The sequence below is a fragment of the Balearica regulorum genome, chromosome 3 (assembly GCF_011004875.1).
Source record: "Balearica regulorum gibbericeps isolate bBalReg1 chromosome 3, bBalReg1.pri, whole genome shotgun sequence".
Taxonomy (NCBI): domain Eukaryota; kingdom Metazoa; phylum Chordata; class Aves; order Gruiformes; family Gruidae; genus Balearica; species Balearica regulorum.
The window spans coordinates 122,986,288-123,005,849 of record NC_046186.1 but is presented as its reverse complement, the minus strand read 5'-3'; the positions used below and the strand labels follow the sequence as shown (position 1 = coordinate 123,005,849).

At 42.1% G+C, this 19,562-nt stretch overlaps 2 long non-coding RNA genes across 4 annotated transcripts in view; one reads left to right on the top strand and one right to left on the bottom strand.

Moving 5' to 3' along the window:
- The window catches only part of LOC142601188 (uncharacterized), a 505,408-nt gene extending 490,918 nt beyond the window's left edge, over window positions 1-14,490 (top strand). For all 3 annotated transcript variants that reach the window (XR_012834820.1, XR_012834819.1, XR_012834818.1), the window contains 2 exons: window positions 6,692-6,837; window positions 14,067-14,490. This is a non-coding gene — a long non-coding RNA (uncharacterized LOC142601188). The remainder of the gene's footprint in view (window positions 1-6,691; window positions 6,838-14,066) is intronic.
- Window positions 8,891-19,267, bottom strand: LOC142601189 (uncharacterized). The gene is made up of 4 exons (XR_012834821.1): window positions 19,014-19,267; window positions 14,043-14,107; window positions 11,473-11,563; window positions 8,891-9,781 (listed from the first exon to the last, which is right to left on the bottom strand). It is a non-coding gene; the product is annotated as an uncharacterized LOC142601189 (long non-coding RNA).
- Between the last annotated feature and the right edge of the window lie 295 nt (window positions 19,268-19,562).

Genomic DNA, 19,562 nt, shown 5'->3' with positions numbered 1-19,562 from the left:
TATTTAGGCTTCCAAAGTCAAGAGCCGCCTGTTTACCCAGCAGCGCCCAGGAGCGCAGCGTTTCTGGAAACCCGGTAATGTGGGCCTTGATTCGGCACGTGCTTTGCTTCAAGCACATGAATGAGGCCATTGAGGAACCCTGACATTTTCAACTGTTTTGTTAGATGCTTAAATGTACATAAATCCTATTTTAAACAGCCAAATTTAGAAAGCATTTGGAAAGAAAACTGCCCTGAACCTGGCTATCTCTGTGGCACGTGGGCAAGCCACGAGGCTGATAGACACGACCTGCATTAGCCCAGCAAGTTAATCTATAGCAAGAGCGAGCCGCTTCCAGCTGAAACCAGATTGGGTTTGACCTTAAGGCAGTCCACACTCTGCCGGTTTCTTTCCCCTTTGCAATGGGCATAACAGCAAGTTGTCCTTCTACCTTTTGCCTCTTTCTTGTTGGGGGACAAGGAAAACCCTGGTGTCCAGCTGCAGCGCTGTCAGCTGCCTGCAGAACCTCCTCGTTCGTTGCGGTCAGTGTCTTTAGCTGCGTTTTGGCTTGTTTGGGTTTTTTTCTCGCATCTCTGCAGACTACTTCACGTTTAATTCCCAGCTCTCCTTCTGTGACCAGAGAGCTTTTACTGTGGCTCTTTGAGAGGAGGGGTCCTGTCAAGGCAGGCTGTGTTTGCCCATCGTTTTTTTCCAATCAGATATTCTAATATCTAGTCCTGTCTTTGGGGACGTTTTAATGGTGCCGAGTCCATTTTACCTCATTATTTCCAAGGCCTGAACCAGGGACATTTGCCCTTCTGCAGTGCTGAGAAGAGAATAAGTGGCTGTATCTTGAGGAGCGGACTCATTCCCTGAAGTGGCCCATTCCCAGCTCTCAGGGCAGTGCATGCAATTATCCTCCCGAAAAGGCCATCTGAGCAGTGCATTAGCATGCGTGTGTCTGGGCTGGGATGTGCCCAGGAAATCACAGCACAGGTGTTGCGTTTCCAGCCACCTGGCCAGCTCTGCCGCAGCGACGCGCAAGCGGAAGAGTCCTTCCAGCCGTACCGGTACTGTCTTGACCACCCACTTCTCCTGTGCAGAGGGTACAAAAAATACTTTATGAATTTGGTCAACTAACAGAGGCTCCTTTTGGGTGGTAAATTGTGGTCACCAGGGAGCCAGAGCGCCCGCTCCTCTGCTGTTTTTATACAAATGTTGTTAGCAGTGCATTATTGTAGCATCCTAGTTTTTAAATCATTTTGTTCTTCTGGGCCATCTCTGTTTCTACAGGCTGAACGTGGAATGTATTAAATTCGAAAGTGTTAATTACTGGCATTAGGCCATTAGCCATAATTATTGGCAAGACAGCTATTGAGGCTGTGGCTTGTCCCAGGTTTTGCCCACGGTCTCTTTTCATATCCACTCCCCGGCATGAATTACTTGATCTTCGTATTCTGCCTCTCACCATTAGAAACCAACAAAGTGGTTTGGGTTGGGATCTCCTATTTCAGGCCATAAACATATGATCCAGCCACCCCATAAAGTACATTCCTCCAGCTTACTGCTTTCCATGAATTCTCAAGCATACCTACGGCACGCAGTGGAGGTTGGGTCTGGTCCCTCCAGCTAGTGAAAACCCTCCCCAGCATAGCTGTAAAGCACAAGTTCATTTATTGATAAATACTCAAGTCCTGAAGCTTCACCCAAACCAGTAAGTTGTGCCTCCGTGCTGCAGTCACGGCTTCCTTGGTTTCTGCCAGGAGCCTGTAAAACGGTGGAGACGGTGCTGTCCCCACAGCCTGTTTCTGTGCAAGGATTCAGGGAAAAAGGTCTCCAGACTCGCTGGTTTGCTGCCAGAAGGGCTGGTGCGAGGCAGAGGCCAGAGGTGAGTACACCAGTAAGCTGGACGCCTCCCTGCTGACTCCTCCCCAGTCAGGAAGGCTTTAGCCTCGTGCACTTGATACTTTAATTGGCTTGTGTGCAAGCTGGACATCTCTCTCTTTATTATTGTTATTATTATGCAATCAGACACTACTTAATTAAAGAATGTGCTGGGGATGCACTATTTATACAGAACCTATGTGCACGGAAATCCATTTTCTCCATGGTGATTGCAGATAATGTGGTAAGCTCTGCTTTGATTCATTAGTATAGCGAAAGAGATATTCAGAATTATTTGGTATAATTCACAGCACTTCAGAATGCATGTATTTTCATAATACTCTAAATCTACTGCTTGTGCTAGTAACTCCAGCATGTGATGACTGGTTTGCCACAGCACTGTCGTCTTCAAATTGTGGTAGTGCCACTTTTTCACTGTCACTCACCAACCCAGAAGCTGATGTCGTGCAGTACTTGTAGCGAGAGGCCACCGTGCGTGACGTGGCTCTTTGCAAAACCACTTCTGAGCTCACTGAGGATTGCTGATGCCTCCAGACCCCAGCCTGCAGCAGACCCCGACACCACGGATGCCTGAGTGAAAGCCGTGGGGAACCCTCCAGAATGGAGGGACCGTCTTCTCTGCCCCCAAGCAGAGAACATGTTTTTCCAAAGTGACACTCAGAAAAAAGAATCTTTGAGTAGCTTTGTTTCTTGGGTTGAAAAAAAGAACCAGTATGTTAATTTTAATTAGTTACTTTTATTTAGGAGATTTTTTATTTTAATATCTCTTTGGATAACATTTTGTGCTGCTTCTACTGTTTTTTTTCTGGCAAGGTGAGTAAGCAAACTTAGGATTAGCAATGAATCACCAGTACCTCCCCTCCCGTTTCGCGTTCATTCCTTTCTGGCCTTATCAGGACCATCCTTCTGGCGGCACTGACCTGGGCATGGCTTCAGCTAAGCCAGGGCTGGACGAGCCTCCAGAGACTCGCCCCTTACATTCACGCAAACAGCCAGCACCATCCTGTAAAAACCTCTGGGTTTAAACGCTGCTTTTAAGATAGAGTCTCAAAAACTCTTTCTAGCCAATGGTAACCTTTGGCAACAGGAAATCCTTATAACTTCAGAGTGCAGGTTTGAATTAAAACAAAAAAAAAAAAAAATCCAGACTGTGATTTCTGACAGCCATTTAACATTTTTTCACACAACCATCATGTGCACATAGATACACCCTCGCAGCAAACCTTGTCCAAGGCACCTTCGGAGACAGGATTTAAAAACATCGCTACTTAAGTGATTAAACTTTGCCTTAGACACCTGAGACCATCATGTGAGATTTTTTTTCCTTTCCTCTCCCCCCATGCTCTGAGCACTCCTCTCTGACTTTATTGGGCACTGTAGTGTATTTGCACACCTCTGGAAATCAGTTGCATAATTTAAATGTCTAACTTTAGTTGCTTGGTGACCGGGGTTTTCCTTTTAGTATCACAGATTAAAATGTTCAGATTGGTATCTGAAAATCTTTATTTAGCCCTGCTGGGTCTCTTTGGCCTGTACCTGGCAAATGGAAATGTGACCAGACAGCCTGTTCCCTCGGTTTTCAGCTGCTTCTTGCCTCTAAACCTGAGGTTGCACATGATTTACCCAATTCAATTCCCTCTAATCAGTTAAATATTTTTAAAATAATTGTCTGAAATATTTTCCCAGCATTTACCAGAGAGAATCATTTAACAATGATAAGCTGCTTTCCTTGCTGAGATTCCCCTCTGTATCTATTTGCTTCTCTGTCTAAACATCTGAAGTGTTTGGGAAAAATTTGAACGTGGCCAATGGCTGCATTTAACGCACAAGATTTCGCACCTCTGGGCTCTGTATTTATAGCTCTGTCATGTTCCTTTCTCGTACTGACCTGAAGAAGAGGGGTTTTTTTCTTATCTGATGAAAAGGTTGTCTGTCATGGTGTGGTTATTGCAGCACAAAATATTGCCTAAAACTTGACCCTGAACAAATTTTGTACGAGGACAGTTTACCCCAGAATTCCAAAGGAGATGAAAACCTCCTCGTTCTAGCCAAAGGAATAAGCTTGTTTGGGTATATAAAAGCGGGGTGATTCTAAAAATCCTTCACGGAGCCTCAGTTTTAAATACACGCAGGCTCTGATCTCAGCTGAACCCATTTTTCTCCTAGTGTTACTCCACTGAACTCAATCATGTTAACATGGATTTTCATTGACGTGCAATTCAGAAATTTAAAAAATACATGTCTTAATCATTGTGGGGCTTGAAAAAAAAATTACAGGTACTTTGAGCCTTCACAAATGCTGCTGTTCTAAACCCCTGTCCATAACCTTGGCATTCAAAGAGGGAACTTGTACCGAATTCAGTGGGCATCGCGGTAGGTGCTGCCCAGCAGCGGGTTTTCCCCTCCTGTCCCATTATATGATGCTAATTCTTTCCGTCCCGCTCTTGCCGGCTGCAGAGCTGACCCACCTCCCGTGCATCCGACAGCGACACAGAAAACTTGGGACAGGCGTTCAGCCTCAGCAGTTTGAGGAGAGGAGGGGAACAGCATGACATAGTCAGAGCTTTTAAATAGTATCAGTTCTTTTATTTAAGAAGCCAATGAGTACAAAAAGTAAATAAACATTTACAGTGCTCTTTTCGCCAGCGCTGAATAGATCACAGCACGATCTGTACCCCCTCTAGTTGTCTTCCCAAAAGTTTGACTGCCTTACTCTGGACTCTTACTGCCCTTTATGTAGTTACATTTGTGTTCAATGGCAGTTGCCAACCAAAACCAGGAATACTTTTTAATGAATTAGTACCTTCACAAATTTCACATCCTTTTCCATTCACGTTGTCCGTGAACAGAATATGATTTTAATTTTTTTTTCCATTAGACATAATTATTCCCAAAACCATTTGTGGAGGGAGGATAATTTTTCCCTCCCTACGTAGCTAGTTCAAAGGTAAAACACAGTGTTTGTGCTGTAGACAAAAGGCGTGCTGTGCACATATGCGGGTTAACGTGGCGCTATTTCTTTTACCTGATTGAACGAATGTGTCTTACGAAAGTTTCTTCATTTTAAGAAAAATTACCTGGTAGTTATCTGTGTTATTCATTCGGAATTTCTTTCTGCAAAAATTTGTAAGTGTTGTGGTTCACTCACCATATCAAGCATTGTACTTATTATATCTCCATCTATTAAAATAGCTATTAGAATAGCTGGAGAAAGTGAATGCAACCCCTCGCCCCCCTGAAATGCACAGGTAATATTTCATACGGAAGCTGCAGGTTTATTTTTTTTTTAAATACAGAATTCTCAATTAAGGGCTTAATTATAAAATATTTACTCGTTCTGCTGAGTACTTAGCCAGCCAGTGCTCTTGGGTCCTTCAGGAGGAGTTACCTCAGTAAATGCTCACTGCTGTAAACAGGAACCTTCACTCCGGTACCTGCTGAAGAGCTAGAATAAAAAACCTGAACCTAAATAAATCCCTTTGAAGCGGAGTGTATGAGGCAGCTATCCACAGCTGGCCAAAAGAGGAGACTGGCAAACCAGCCGCAACGGTTTGTTTTTCTGTGAGACACAAAGCCAAAAGGGGTCTGTTTGCTCATGCTAATGAAGCCCAAGGTGACAGAAATTTGGCAGAGCATGATCCCATACAGTTACAGGCCAGGATGCAGGAAGGCCGGGGCATTACATTTAAGCATCATTGAACACGAACCTACAGCCTAGCCCAGTCCTAAAACCTCATCTAAAACTAATCCAGAGCCAAATGCTCTCCACATAGTCTAGCTCTTTGTGACAAAGTGTTTTTCAGGGTAAGCTATAAATATTTTGCCACTTTAAAAATCCAGCGTCCAGACCCTGAATCATTTGCCTGCTTTCCAAAAATACTTTGGAGATGCTAAAAGTCTCCAAAATATTCACAGTAAGCTGCTAAGCTGAACCAGCAGTACAGGGTGGTATTCACATGGAGTAGGTGAACTGCAGAGCATCCGTGCTGTACATCATTAGTATAGTCTTCAAACTTTATCAATGCTGGAGTACAGTGCTTCAGTTAAAAATTACAAAGAAATAAAATCAGAGCAAACAATAAAGGAAATGAAAGGCTTTATTTCGCTTGTTTACCCAGTTAGCTTTGCATTAACTTTCCCACAACAGAATCTACATACCTTTTTTTCATGGCAAGCACAAGTGTCCTCTGAATCCTGAAGCTATCACGTTAGTTGATTCAACAGAGAGAAGTTCTGTCAAGTCTATATTTGTACGAGGACATCAAGAGGAAAAAGAAAAAGTCAATTTTAGTATTACCATGTCAGCAAAAAGTAACTGGTTTTTCACACAGTCTTTTTAAAGCTCAGCTCTTGTGTTCCAACCCCAAAGCCCTGAGGTGTAAGCGCAACCGCCTTCCCACCTCTACGTGTGTGTGGTTGCTCTGAATCACGGTTTGGAGATGCTGTGACCGCTCGGCTGTTACGGAGTGATGCCCCAGTTGGGTTGGCTTTGTCCCAGTAAGGCCGCCCTGCTGTACTGGGCATATGGATTCATGGTAAGACGTGCGCGCAAAAGCCTCCTCCAGAGTAAAACCAAATAGCAAACGCAAAGCTCTGCCTCTGCCAGACCAAATGCTTTACCTTCAGCTGAAGAACTGCTTCTTCGTCGATTCTTTCCAAACAAGCTCTCAGCTCTGCATTTTAACAGAAAATTTCCAGGTGAGGGGAGGGAGAAATTTCAAGTTCCTTAAAGTTACTATGAAATCAGTAAAGAAACAAACACTGGGTGTGGTATTCAGTTACCTCCCTTTCATTTTTTTTCCCCCAGAAAGCAGTTTCCAGATGGATTTTCCCCAAGATGTTAATATTGTGCTGGTTTTAACGCTGATTGAAGCAAGGTAGCAAGTGGTTATTACAGGCCTGACATGCCTGTTCTGCCAAGAAACAGCGTGAGCTTTCAACTCAGAAAACAAGGTGAACTTTGTTGTTTAATCAATCTGCTTTTGCCTGCCTTGGCCAGGTATGTGCGTGCATGCTCACAACGGGGGGTAACTGTTAATTTATGATCAGCTTATTTGTATTTTTCTTAGTCAAGGCCTGGTTCAGTATGGGTGGAAACAATGTTCAACCCAAAGACCTTTTTTTTTTTCTTTTTCAGTTCTTTTGAAGAACTAGTCTGCTGGCACTGTCCCCACCAAGTCTTCCCTTTTTCCCCTTGAGTGCCTTGTGAAGACGGCCAAACGGCTCCCTGCTGTCACTGCCGCACTAAGCCTGTGGAGTCCCTACCTGAGGAGCTACTGCTGAAATAGTAGAGTTTTGGGGCCGTTTGAGTGATTCTCAGGGGAGAAAAGTTGGCCATATGACTTGTCTCAGTGTCCTGGCTTAAACCCTGAGAAGGAAATCACTCTTTCACCTACAGTTTTCTCTGTGCCATTTGCCTTTGTTTTCCAGCAGCATGACTAGGTATAAAAAGGCAGGGCAGCCCAGGGCTGTTTCCTTCTACCAACCTGTAGCTCTGCTGTGTGCTTAAATTAATCTGTGCCTACAACAGCAAAAAAATCAGTGATAGCTTACCCTTTAGCAGAGCAGGTTTGCTCTTTTGAGAGCCCCTCTTGGATATAGAGTAGGCAGTTTGTTCACAGAGCTGATGTTCCTGATCATGAAACAAGAACCTGAAGCATTTTAGCTAGAGCCAGACAAGGCAATGTTCCCACTTTCTGCTTCTCGGAGTACATCTGCAAACAAGAAGCAGTCTTCAAATGTTGCTCTTCAGCATGAATCTATCTTCTTTATTGCCTGATGGACTCCATCCTAGTCCATCAGATCTGAGGCAGGAAAACGGGTCCATGTCAGTATAATGTGATGCAGAACCAGCATCGAAAATGGGATTTAAATGGTGGTAATAGAGTGTATGTTAATTCAGTTGGATTTTGCCTGAGAAATAATACGTAAATTAAAGCATTGCTCGGAAAGGTGTGCACGGTGCTTGAAAATAAACCTTTGATGCTCAGGGTCCAAACATTTCTGTATTCTATTTCAAATGTTTAATTTGTCTCATTTTTCTTTTGGTATTCTTTCTTTAAAACCGAGGTCTGTTCAGTGAGAAATGATGCTGTTAGGATATGTGTGCTTATATTTGTGCGTGTGTAGGCCTGTGATTGTTTCTACCGCTAAAGCAGGCAATATAGCTATTGTTTTCAAACTGAGTTACTATTTTGGCAAAGCATTCATGTTTACGGATATGAAAACTGCTCAGCAGCATTGAGGAAAAAATTTGTTTCCAGTTTTACACTCAGTTACAGGCCTGTGTTGAAAAATGTCTTCCAGTGTCAGAACTTCTGAAAACCCTAGAAATTGGTAGCAAGCCCACTCTCTCCGAGCAGATGCTTAGGACTATCTGCTAACACAGGAATCAATACAAACACTCATATTAACTAACACCAAAATATACCTACACTTCTGAATTGCTTTCTGTTTTTAAATTCTTGCCATTCAAGCAGCGTGGCAGCATCAGCTATCTTCACATATTGAAGCCTGAGAAAACAGTTCTGAAGGGCCAAAAGAAGCAAATAAAATGTATTTGTTATTATGACTGACCCTAGGCATACAGTATGTGAAGCTGCGGGAATCATACACTGCATCTCTGATGATAAGTATGGTGATAACCGGTAAGACTGTGCTGAACTACTGCGAAACAATTCAGGTAGTCAGCAAACAGGGCTAATTGCTAGTTTGGGGGATATTATGGGTAATTTACTGCCCACCGAGGGCTTCTACCTAAAAAAAAAAGCTTTTTTTTTTTTTTTTTCCTCCTCCTTTGGACAGGACTTGCATGTTAATGTAGAATTCCTGATGCAATTATATGTGAAGAGGACACTCAGATGCACTTCCATAAATGCCCTTCTGCTTCTCAATTACATTAACTGTCTTCATAGATCCTTTGACAGAAACCATATTCTTCACTTTTTTCCAAAACAGCAAATAAGCAGCATTAAGCTAGACTTTGCTGTTATCCAAGATGTCTTGATCAAAGGTCTGAGAGTAACACAATAAACACAAGAAAAGAAACTACTGGTGGTTTCCAATACAAACTAACGGGAAAGTGTCAAGTGAGCAGATATTGACAATTCAGCCCTGAAACCAAATGTTCCTGTGCGAAACTCCACCTTTGAGAAGGAAGAATAAATATCCACAGAACGTTTTGGCTATAATTACTTCATTTAAAAAAAAAAAAAAAAAAAAGTGCTGAATTCAGTTTGTTAAAGTTGAGACATTAATATTTTTGGCATGTAAGATGTAAACCAAATGTTTAACTGAAATGTCATCCCCTGGGCTCACATTTGCCCATTGAACTACAGTACAAACCCTCCACAGACCTTCATACAATACACATTTTTCAGTTCATTGAAGAAGGCCCCTGCTGCTTCTCAAGGAAAACTAACTTGCAGAAGCAAAATAAATACTGGCGTCGCAGTGTAACAGCGGAGCCTCGTAAGCGCAGATGTGTAGCATTGTCGGCTTTTAAATCAGATAAGGAGTATTCAGACATAATCACTCCAGTGTCTGGGACACGTTGCATGCTGCAGAGCTGCCCAAGTATGGCCTGACAGACACATCCAGTGTGTGTTCAGGCTAAATGGCAACAAGCTGACAGTATTTCATAACAGTCCTGTTATGTCTAGATAGGCAAATGTTTGTGTAATTTACCCGTGACTTTGAAATAGCTTAAGAAATTGGGACACAAATGGAGCTTTGTGATTAGTTGTCAGTGATGTTGTACCTGCTGGATGACGATACTGGCCGAAGAGGCGTCCTTGGGGTGCCGCGGCCCTGCTGCGCTGCAAGAGGCATCACCACAAAGCCTCCGTCTGTCCCTTCGTCTGCCCGTCCGACGAGCGGGGCTGCTAGAGGGCAGCTCCTGTAGATAGATAAGTAAATTAATAAATACATCTCCTCGCATTTAGTCGTGGGTCCTGGGCTAGCTGAAGTATGGCAATGGCACACAAGGGGTTACTAATGTCTGCTTTTAGACAAGATACCTCTAAAACAGTGACGAGAGTGCATTTAACCCTACAGAAATATGGCTCACTGGTTCTATGGTAGGCCTATTAAGACATACAAAGTATCTCAGCAAGGGAAAATTTAACTTACATACAACACATGATTTTAAGTAAAGAAATATTGATGGGGCGGGGGGGGAACAAGTATTTTTTTAGCTCTAATTTATGGCTGAGCAGCTTCATTTTAGTTACTTCATGAGAATATTTTAAACCAGGCCTGCATAATATTAAAATAAGTTAAAATGTATGTAAAATTTATGAGAGCATGTCAGGTGCAATGCTTGATAAAGTAAGTTTAATGCTTCAGAATTTTTTTCTTCAGGCAGAGAAAGCTGAATCCTGCAATTCTAGGTTACAGTATAATTTTAGAAACTCTTTTCCATTATACCATTCTTTTATTAATGAGATCCAACCCAATTTAACGAAAAGAGGTAAATTCCTAAAGAGTTTGCAGAAAGTCCTCAGCAGGCTGGAAGCCGGGAGCATGTGATAAAAGAGGATACTTTCCTACTGCTCGTACGATATAGCCAATTTTATAAAAACACAGAGGAAATCAATTTACAACAAACTTTATAAGTGTGCCTCTTCAGTGTGTTTTTTTTTCTTCTGGAAATGCTGCCTCACTCTGTGAACAAACAAAAGCTTTGGCAGTTGACAGGGGCTGTACATCACATTGAAAACTCTTCATTTACCAGGGGTGTGTCATGTTGCTTCATTGTGTGACACTCCCAATTATCGTGACAGAGCTAAATGACAAAGTACTGTCACCCCACTGAAAATTCCGAGCAGCTCCTTTCCATTTTTCCGCCTGGTCACGGGAACATCGCTGAACGGGTACAAAGGAACGGCAGGAGCGGCAAACGGGGAATAGCTGCATACTGCTCTAGTATATTAAAAATTCAGCTCCTCGGCAATATTAAATCTGAATTTACTTCCATCAAACAGAAACTTAGCATATCTCATTCTTCCATTATAAAATATTGACATCAGAAATAGTGAATCCTGAAATGAAGATTATAGATGAAAACTATGTGCTTGGTAATTATCATTTTTTTTCTTTGTTATTATTCCTTTCCTCTGAGGATTGCACAGGCTGTTGCAAACAGTAATGAAGTTAGCATGCAATGCCAATGTAAAGTGTGCTGCAAAGTTATTCTTGCCCTCATTATGGATGAGGGAAGCGAGACAGCGGGAGGAGAGTAATTTCCCCAGCCAAACTCGTACACAAGCGGGACAGCCCTCCGTCTCACGTCTTAATCATCATCCCCAGTGATGAGACCCTCAGAGCCATGTTGTTTCTGTTGTCTTTTGTTCTGTTATTTCCCTAGGTTTTTTTAGGTCTTTACTGGGGCTCAGAGCTATTAATATCAATGACACTTTTTGTCGCAAACCAAACAGCCAGTTTACAAATGCTTTCACTCCTGACAAATCCACTGCCCTGTCTTGTAATGTTCTCAAATAAGCACAGCACTAAACAAATACAGTTACAGGTGTTGAAACATCCCGCCATTCATTTCAACAGCCGTCCCTTCCTCCAGCCCCTTCTTACCTTCACTACAATCACCCTTTGGATTCCTGCGTGTGGAGATAGCGCATCGCTCGGGCTGGCTTCCCAACAGAAAAGCCAGCGCACCACACCCCTGAAATTCAAGCTTGGCCAATTAAGTTGTTCCTGGCTGGTGTGTCTCTTAGCTGATTACTCAGAGAGGTATCAGGCAGCAGGACGGCTGCCTTTGCAGGTGCCCGCTGAACATTACCTCTGCATACTCCTCGTCCCCTATGGATGTGTTTGAGGAGTGTAAAATATACAGTGTGTGACACCTGATACCATATCTGTCTCATATGCTTCTTTCAAAAACCAGTCTAAATCAATAAATTGTCCACCCTCCTCATTCATACAGTATTTGCAGAGGTTCAAAGACAGGACCAATTAGTCTTAAGGTTGAATTGTCAGGTGTCAGATGAGAATATAGAAGTTGAAGCATTATATTTAGGAACAGATTTATTTAGAGGACCTGAAGAATTTGCTTTGCTATCAACAGGTCTATAAACAGAGCTTTTATAGTACATTCTGGAAGAAACTGATACCTTGCAAAATGTTAGGGGTTGTGTTGGTTGTTTTTTTCTTTTCTTTTTTGCACAATTCAAATCATAGAGCTGCCTGAGAAAGTAAGTAAATAAACACCCAACCTCACTGAAGTCATGGCAGTAAAGCTCCTGACCTTGAAGGGCTTTTGGGCCTGACCCTTCTTGCCAAGCACATTGCCTTTTTGTTACTTAATTTGCTAGGTACAGCTGTAAATTCCCCATGCTTCATTTATGTATAATATACATATACACGTATCTTTATCATTCATTCGATCTCTTGGGTTGGGTTCCAAAAATGAGACCCAGGCCAGTCTCACAGGTCTGAAAATGACATGTGAACATCTTTGTCCCTGCCAAAACCAGAGCGCGGAAGTACCACGGCTTATTACACTCACACAACATGCCCCCAAGTTTAGCAGTTCTCATCCCAGAATACCAAACCCCCCTCTCTCAGCACCCCCGACAAATCAATATGCATTATTATTACCTGCTCAGATACTACCACGATAGATATCACATTTCTGCTCATGCCAAAATTTCAGCTAGCTGTTCCCTTGAGTATTTATGCTTGTGTACTGTATTTAACAACAGCCCATTCAAAATGCTCACAGCTCCCAGGAATGAAATGCACATAATTTAGGAATAGCTGCCTGGCTATTCAGGCATCATGCTGTTTCAAGGGAAAATTAAATCTCTGACTCCCCCCTCTTTTAAAACAAACCTGTAGTTTGCATCATATTTTGGGGAACCGTATGGAAGTTTCATAAAGAGAAAGTGAGCAGGGCTCTTTTTTTTTCCTGTTTAATGGTAGTGCCTCCCCATTAATGTTCCAAAATGATACAGTAGTTTAAAAAAAAGGTCTCAGCATGCATGCATTGTATCACATTAAGAAATCAGGATTTTCTAGGCACTGCACAGCATTAATTACACTGAGCATGCTGCAAATTTAAATTAAATGATATGCCACGTTCTGTTGTAAATATCAAAATGGATTGCAAGATACAGCCCCATATTTGCTTCTGATTGGCATTTGTGCACTGAACAGGATCAGAAAATCTGAAAGATACATCTTTGTTTGTTTTAGGAGCACCTGATGCAAATGCATTTTTTGTTTTCAGGAGTACCAACACCACAGTTACAGCTCAGAATTCTGTGCTAAAAAAACCCCAACAAACAACCAAAAAACAAAGCTTTCTCAAAAAAATAATAATAAAAGAACAATAAAAGCCCTCTTTGCTTTCATGCCCCTCCTAACAAAACAGAACAAAAATATTTTTCTCTTTCCCCCACAGAGTTTACAGTCTAGGGAATGGAGGGGTGCCAAGAGGAAAATGGGGATGTGTGGGACTGAAGCAGGTCAGCATGAAGGAAGCAGACCTGATTTCATCATGTGGGTCAAGTACCCAGGGTCCTATGTAAGCAAATGCTGTGTGGGCTTCCAGTCATCTCCGCAGAGAAGGGCTGCTGCTGTAGCCTGAGTTTAAGGCAGGAAGGGAGCGAGGGGCGAGCTGGGCTTGGGACTGTCTCGTCTCTGTTATGATGAGGGAAGCTTGATTTGGTGATTCGATGAGAAAAAGACAGTGGATGAAAAGAACATAAGCAATAAACAGCAGGTCTGTTAGTGTTTGTATTCTTTTTCTTGGCATAGGTATTTTACATTCCCTTCTGATTTTATGGCATCAGATTGAATTGTCAAAATCTCACCAGCCTCTGCTCTTAAAACAACTGGATGAGGTGTATTTTAGCCTGTATTTCTATGTGATTAAATACTAAACAAATATTTTTAAACTCTGTACATCAGAGAAAGGATGGTGTTTAGTTAATTGTGTAGAGAAGGTATTTTTAAAAAGTTTGTAATTTCAGGCCTTATTTGAGATCTTTGTGACATGATTAGCACTGAGCTGAGAAGGACAAGTGAGTGCCAGTCTGAATCGGCACAAAAGCATGAGGCATAAAGGAGGTACATCAGAGGAGTGGGGGCAGGGATGTCTTCAAACCCAGGATCTCCATATTCTTTCTAAATTATCTTACCTTTTCTGTGTCTTTTTCTTTTAGACCTTAACTCCAGTTTTCCTGGCCCATTATGAAGCAGTCCTCTGTGTATGAGAAGTACAACTATCAAACAAGCAAACAAACAAACAAAACCACCAAAACCAAATGAGCACAGCCTGATCTATCCCAGAACAATGAATGGACATTAAACCCAAGCTCAGGATACCTCAACCTTGTAAAAATTCTTTCTCAGATCTTCTGAAGAAGAAATTCCTCTACAGTGTTCCTCAGGTAGTGTGGGTCAGGTTGTGAATAGTGTTCTTATGAGACTGTCTCGTGAAGAAAGGCTGTCCAGCTGGGCCTGCTGCAGATTAAAATAATATTTGTCCCAAATCTTTTCACAAGCTTTTACTAGACTTCTTCAGGGTCTCATTTTGGTATGATGCTGGATGTTCAGGAAGTGGCTGCTGACAACAATAAAACTTGATGTATGCCTGGAAGATGGTTGTGCATTCTTACACCAAGGTGGCATAGTCAGCTTTTAAAGACAGGTTTTTCCCTGGGAGCTGCAAGGATACACTGAAGAGTTTCTTAACTTTCTCCTACGTCCAGAACGAATTAGGGAGTGGTCAGCCGGGTGAGATGGACACCATGACACAACCCCTTTCCATAAGTAGCATACGCCTGACAAAAGGAGGTGGGAAATCAACTGGCCTTCAGCTCTCTCACTGCCTTTCAGCACTTGCCCCCCCACCCCCCCAAAAAAAAAAAAGAAAAAAAAAAAGTCAAAACAAAGCAAGCCAAAGATAGTTCCTGTGCAGCTCAGAAAGCTCTCAGAAATGACTGTGTCTGTGATTTAGCAACACATCTACACAAAATGACACTTCTCCTAATATTCACTGAGAGAAAGAAGGCAGAGCAGTGTGGGGCCATAACCAGCACACAATGCATTACTATTGCAACAACAAACAGCTAAACTACCAGGTATTTATTTTTCAGTATGCACAATCGTTGGAGGAGAATGTAAATTATTCTTTGACACTCTGACGGAGCTGTAGAAAGCCCTGTGCTTCCCCTAGCTCGCATGGTGCTGACAAGAAACAACTCACAAATTCTAATAAATAGAAAATAGAAATAAATACTTTAACTATATGGCATACGGTTTTGAATGGCTTTCTGAATCGGAAAGTGCTGCTCGTACGTCTTCGTTATTTCTACACTCTGTAATGTTGGCTCTCCAAAAGTCAGAGATAAAGTGAGATAGATACTACAAGGATCACAGACACTACACTGGGAAACCAAGTATCAATGGTACATCCAGATTTATGGTAGGTGATGGCAGTAAAGTGAAAGCAAAACTGTTTGCACAGTCTGTATTGTTGCCCATTACTGTGTATTTGCCCTTTTTTCTTGCTTAGCTACAGCTGAAAGAATGGAAAATTGTACCTTATATACAGTATTAGGAGACACTTTTTGATCGTAAGGTCAATCAGACTAGTTTACCTGCTTGAGGTATTTATGGCACAATCACTCAGTGTCTTTAAGGAAAGGTTAGATACATTTATGGGAAAGGTATTTTGCAGAAGCCTTCCTGTTTCATAGAGGTCTTGGACAAAATGACCCAGGAGGCCCCTTCCAAGTCTATCAAATGTGGTTCTCTGATTGATGCTGTTTCCCCCCCAAGTCTTTTCAAAACACAAAGCACTGTTATAAAATTTAATATGATACACTATATAACTTTAACACAATGCCTTATAGGAAATGGTGAGCTGGTAGCAGGGGAGCCTCGTGCAAAAGGAAGAAAAGAAGAAAAAAGAAATTGCAGTGCAGTTTCTCTGCCAAGGGATATCGACTATGACATTTACGCTACTTCTTAGTATGGACCCTCATCTGTGTAGGGGGACACCAGTCATGGAGGCATATAAGTAACCCAGACTGTAGTATATTTTTTTCCTAGGAAAAAACCCAACAAGGCCTAAGGTAATTTTCTATGCTGTGCAATAAGCATTCCCTCAATGCTGGAAAGCAAACGGACATCCAGGTCTCCTTATAAATAACTGCCTGGTGCTGTAATTGGCTGGGCATAATGTAGAGCCACCTGGAGGCAAGAAACAGGAGCGTCCAACCCCTCTCTGCACACTCACAGGGCTGTAACGCAGGCATGTCCTCCACCTATGGTCTCAAACACTTCTGTGGTTGCAAATGGTAAGAATGAAAATAACACAGAAATGAGAAAAGGCTCAGAAAGCCTATTCTGTAATTAATCACCTGTTCTAAAATGGCTTTGCCCCAGCCTGCCACCATTCACTCATCAGACGGAGCCAAACCCTGAAAACTACAAGCCTGAAAAGCTGCACTTCTAAAACTCTTTGCTGAGTGCAGCAAAATCCCTGGGTAACATCTTCATCCATCGACGAAAGACTGTGCAACAGTGCTTTGGCCACATTTTCCCTTATGTGACTACAAGCTGCTGCTTAAGAGCAAGTTCTGTTTCTTTAAGGAGTGGCCAGGTTGCATCCCAGCACTGAGGCTTTCTTGAAGCTGGTGATCCAGCAGGCTGAAAGTGGTTTAGCAAAGCAGCAGTCAGTGGGCCATCATTTGGGAACAGTGGTGTGTTGTGTGCGAGTTGTTTTTCAGACAGAATGCTCTCCGAGTCTTTTCTGTTCTCAGGTCCACCAAACCATTTAGTAAATTTATATAACATTTCTCACTACTATACTTTTTTTTTTTTTTCAAATATGAGGAGAGGTAGTTTTGCTGAATGTTTCCTAAATTGAATAAGTCTTTTTTTTTATTTCAAACTGTTAACATATTTAAAAGTTTAAGTGATCATAATGAAATTTTTAAAAAACAAACCACCAGATTCTCTGGGCCATTTGGTTGAAATGCTGTGGTTGGCCTTCATTGCTCTGTAGTAAGTTTTAATTTTAGGTTCTCACAGGAAAGAAACTACAAAATATCCAGAACATTATTGAATTGGGGTTCACTCAAAAACATTTTACACTAACCTTTTTATTTTCACTCCAGCTGATTTAGTTAAAGGCCAAACTCCTCTTTCAAAAAAACAGCCCCCTGCCCTGTCTTCTTGGGACAGCTCTGGCAGGAAATCACAACAACCGTACACACACACACACACCCACACACACACTCTCTCTCTCTCTCTCTCTCTCTCTCTCGCTCCCGCCCCAAAGGCTTTTGAAGTCTCACAAATGTGAGCTGGTCCCTTTTGCTGGGCAGGCTGGGATTAACTCTTTTATTAACATTCTAATCTCAACCACGAGAAAGAAAAATTGCCTAACCTTTTTTTTTTTAATTTGGAAGCTAGCAGCCTTCTTTACCCAAACATTTGTGAGCTCAAACACCCTACAGATGGGAGCAAAATAAGGACCATTAATGGTGCTCTCCGTGAAGAGCTCTGTGAAGCCTCTTCTGGACCCTCCCATTATGTTGTACTCAGTGTCAATGGCTAGCCCTAAAAGCTTGTGTTTTCACTTGAAAATACTTTGCCATTAGCATATGGCTTGAGTCTCTCTATTTGAATCATATTTGTGGAAGCAAATAATAACCTTTTGGTCCTTTTCAACATGTTGCATTTTCCCAATTCCTATGTGAAAAAGGGACTTTTTAGCAAAACGAAAAATTTAACCTGGCTTTAATCCTGACAGTGCTACAATTGCTCATCCTTAATTCTCACTTCATCCCTGTGTCACAGTCCAGAGTAAGACATGTAGGAATAGCTCCTCTCACTAGAGTCAACATGGTAAAAATTAGCCTTAGTGAGTGACATGAGCAGAAATTTCAAAGGCAGGAGAATTTATCTCCTGCTCTTTGTCTTACAGTACGGTGCCTTTTAGTGGTTGGAAGATTTAGTTTCCAAGCATCCCAGCTATATAAATCCTAGTGGACAACAGCTCTCCAGCTTCTTTTTTTAGGGCAGTTGAGCTCAGCAGCTGGAATCTGCCAGGGAATGAGGGTCAAGATAAGGATGCAGAAAAACTTTCCTGTAGCCCTCAGGTGTTGGTCAAGGGTCAGGATTAGGAAACAGCCAAAGCAAAACAAACCTCTCAGCTACATCCCCTCACTCCGTTACATGAGGTCATGGCTATTTGGGTAAGGACTGGGATTTTGGCCCCGTCTCTCCTCTGCTGTAGCTTAGACCATTAGCTGCTTTGATGATACAGTCCCTCTCGGGGTTTCTCCTTTTGAAAGATTTATACTTGGTTTAAATCTAATATGAATGCTCCGCTGTAGCTTTTAGGAGGCCAAGACGCTTAAATCACAGATGAGCAGGACAAGCAAATAGGCAAAACATCTCTCCTCAGGTCCCTTGAAAGGCGCTGAGATACCACTTTGATGAGAACTTTCCAGCTGCTTTGCTGGGCAGACGCATCACAGCTCTAACGTGCAGGGATGCCCATCACACTGACGGGCATGGAAAAAAAGGCAGTGGGAAGAGTAAAAGCACCTAAATAAAAAAGGCAGGCAATAATGGATACAACGGAATTTTTTTTTTGCCTGCCTTGAATTTTGGAAATGGGAAAACCCTTCCAGGATCACAGGTGTCCAGTCTGGTCTGTATACATCTTTAATTGTGCCACAAAACAGAGATGGTTTTGTATTGTTGTCTCCTCCAAAAAAAGCTGTTACTATGAGTTCTTTGGGGCTCAGGCACTCCATGTCCCAGTTTTCAGGTAATACTTCAATGGTTATACATAAATAATAGTAATAATAATCATAACAATAGCTGGCTTGCCATTATGTTGTACTCAGTCTTTGTGATGCCTCTTTTATGATAAAAATCTATGTATTAAACACTTTAATTGAAACTCTTAATAAAACAGTTATTTTCACTTATGCAGTTATATGCACATAATGATCACAAAGTACTTTACTTTACAGAATCAAATAAAAGTAGCCAGCCTGATCCTCATATAGAAGCAAACACCATTATTGTGCATCTTAGTAGTATATAACAAAGCTGTCGCATAGAAAATTCAGTGTCAAACATACCATATTTTAGGGTTTATGCTGGTCAAACAGTATCCAAAAAGCTTGGGGTTTGTCCTTAAGCTTGTTCTAAAAATCTCTAACGCCATCACAAGTGATGCAGCAAGAGACTGGACGGTCTCGCCTACTAGACAAGAAGAGCAGGCTGCAGACAGGAGGGCTGGGGAACAGTCGTGCCTCATTATCACGAGCCCTAGTTCAGAAGGAAAAAAGGAAAAGAAGGTTATAATTTTGCTGATTTAGAAAAAAAAAAGCCATGGAAGTCTTGATGTGCCATGGTGCTGAGTACCAAGCAGCCTCCATGGGGTCACTGAGAGAGGACAAGGCAAAAATCTGGTAAAGCAAGTGCTAATATTAAATGATTGCCCCCCCCACCCCCTGAGGTCTGGAAAGGGTCTCAAGCTTTGGGCCTCGTCATAGGTAGTTCTGGAGCTACGAGACCGGTGAAGAGCTTTGTTCCCTCTTGTATAATTCATAAATTACCATTGTTAGTACTAAACAATACTACCAAGCACAGAATGGAGACACACTAATGCTTTATCCATCTTAAGC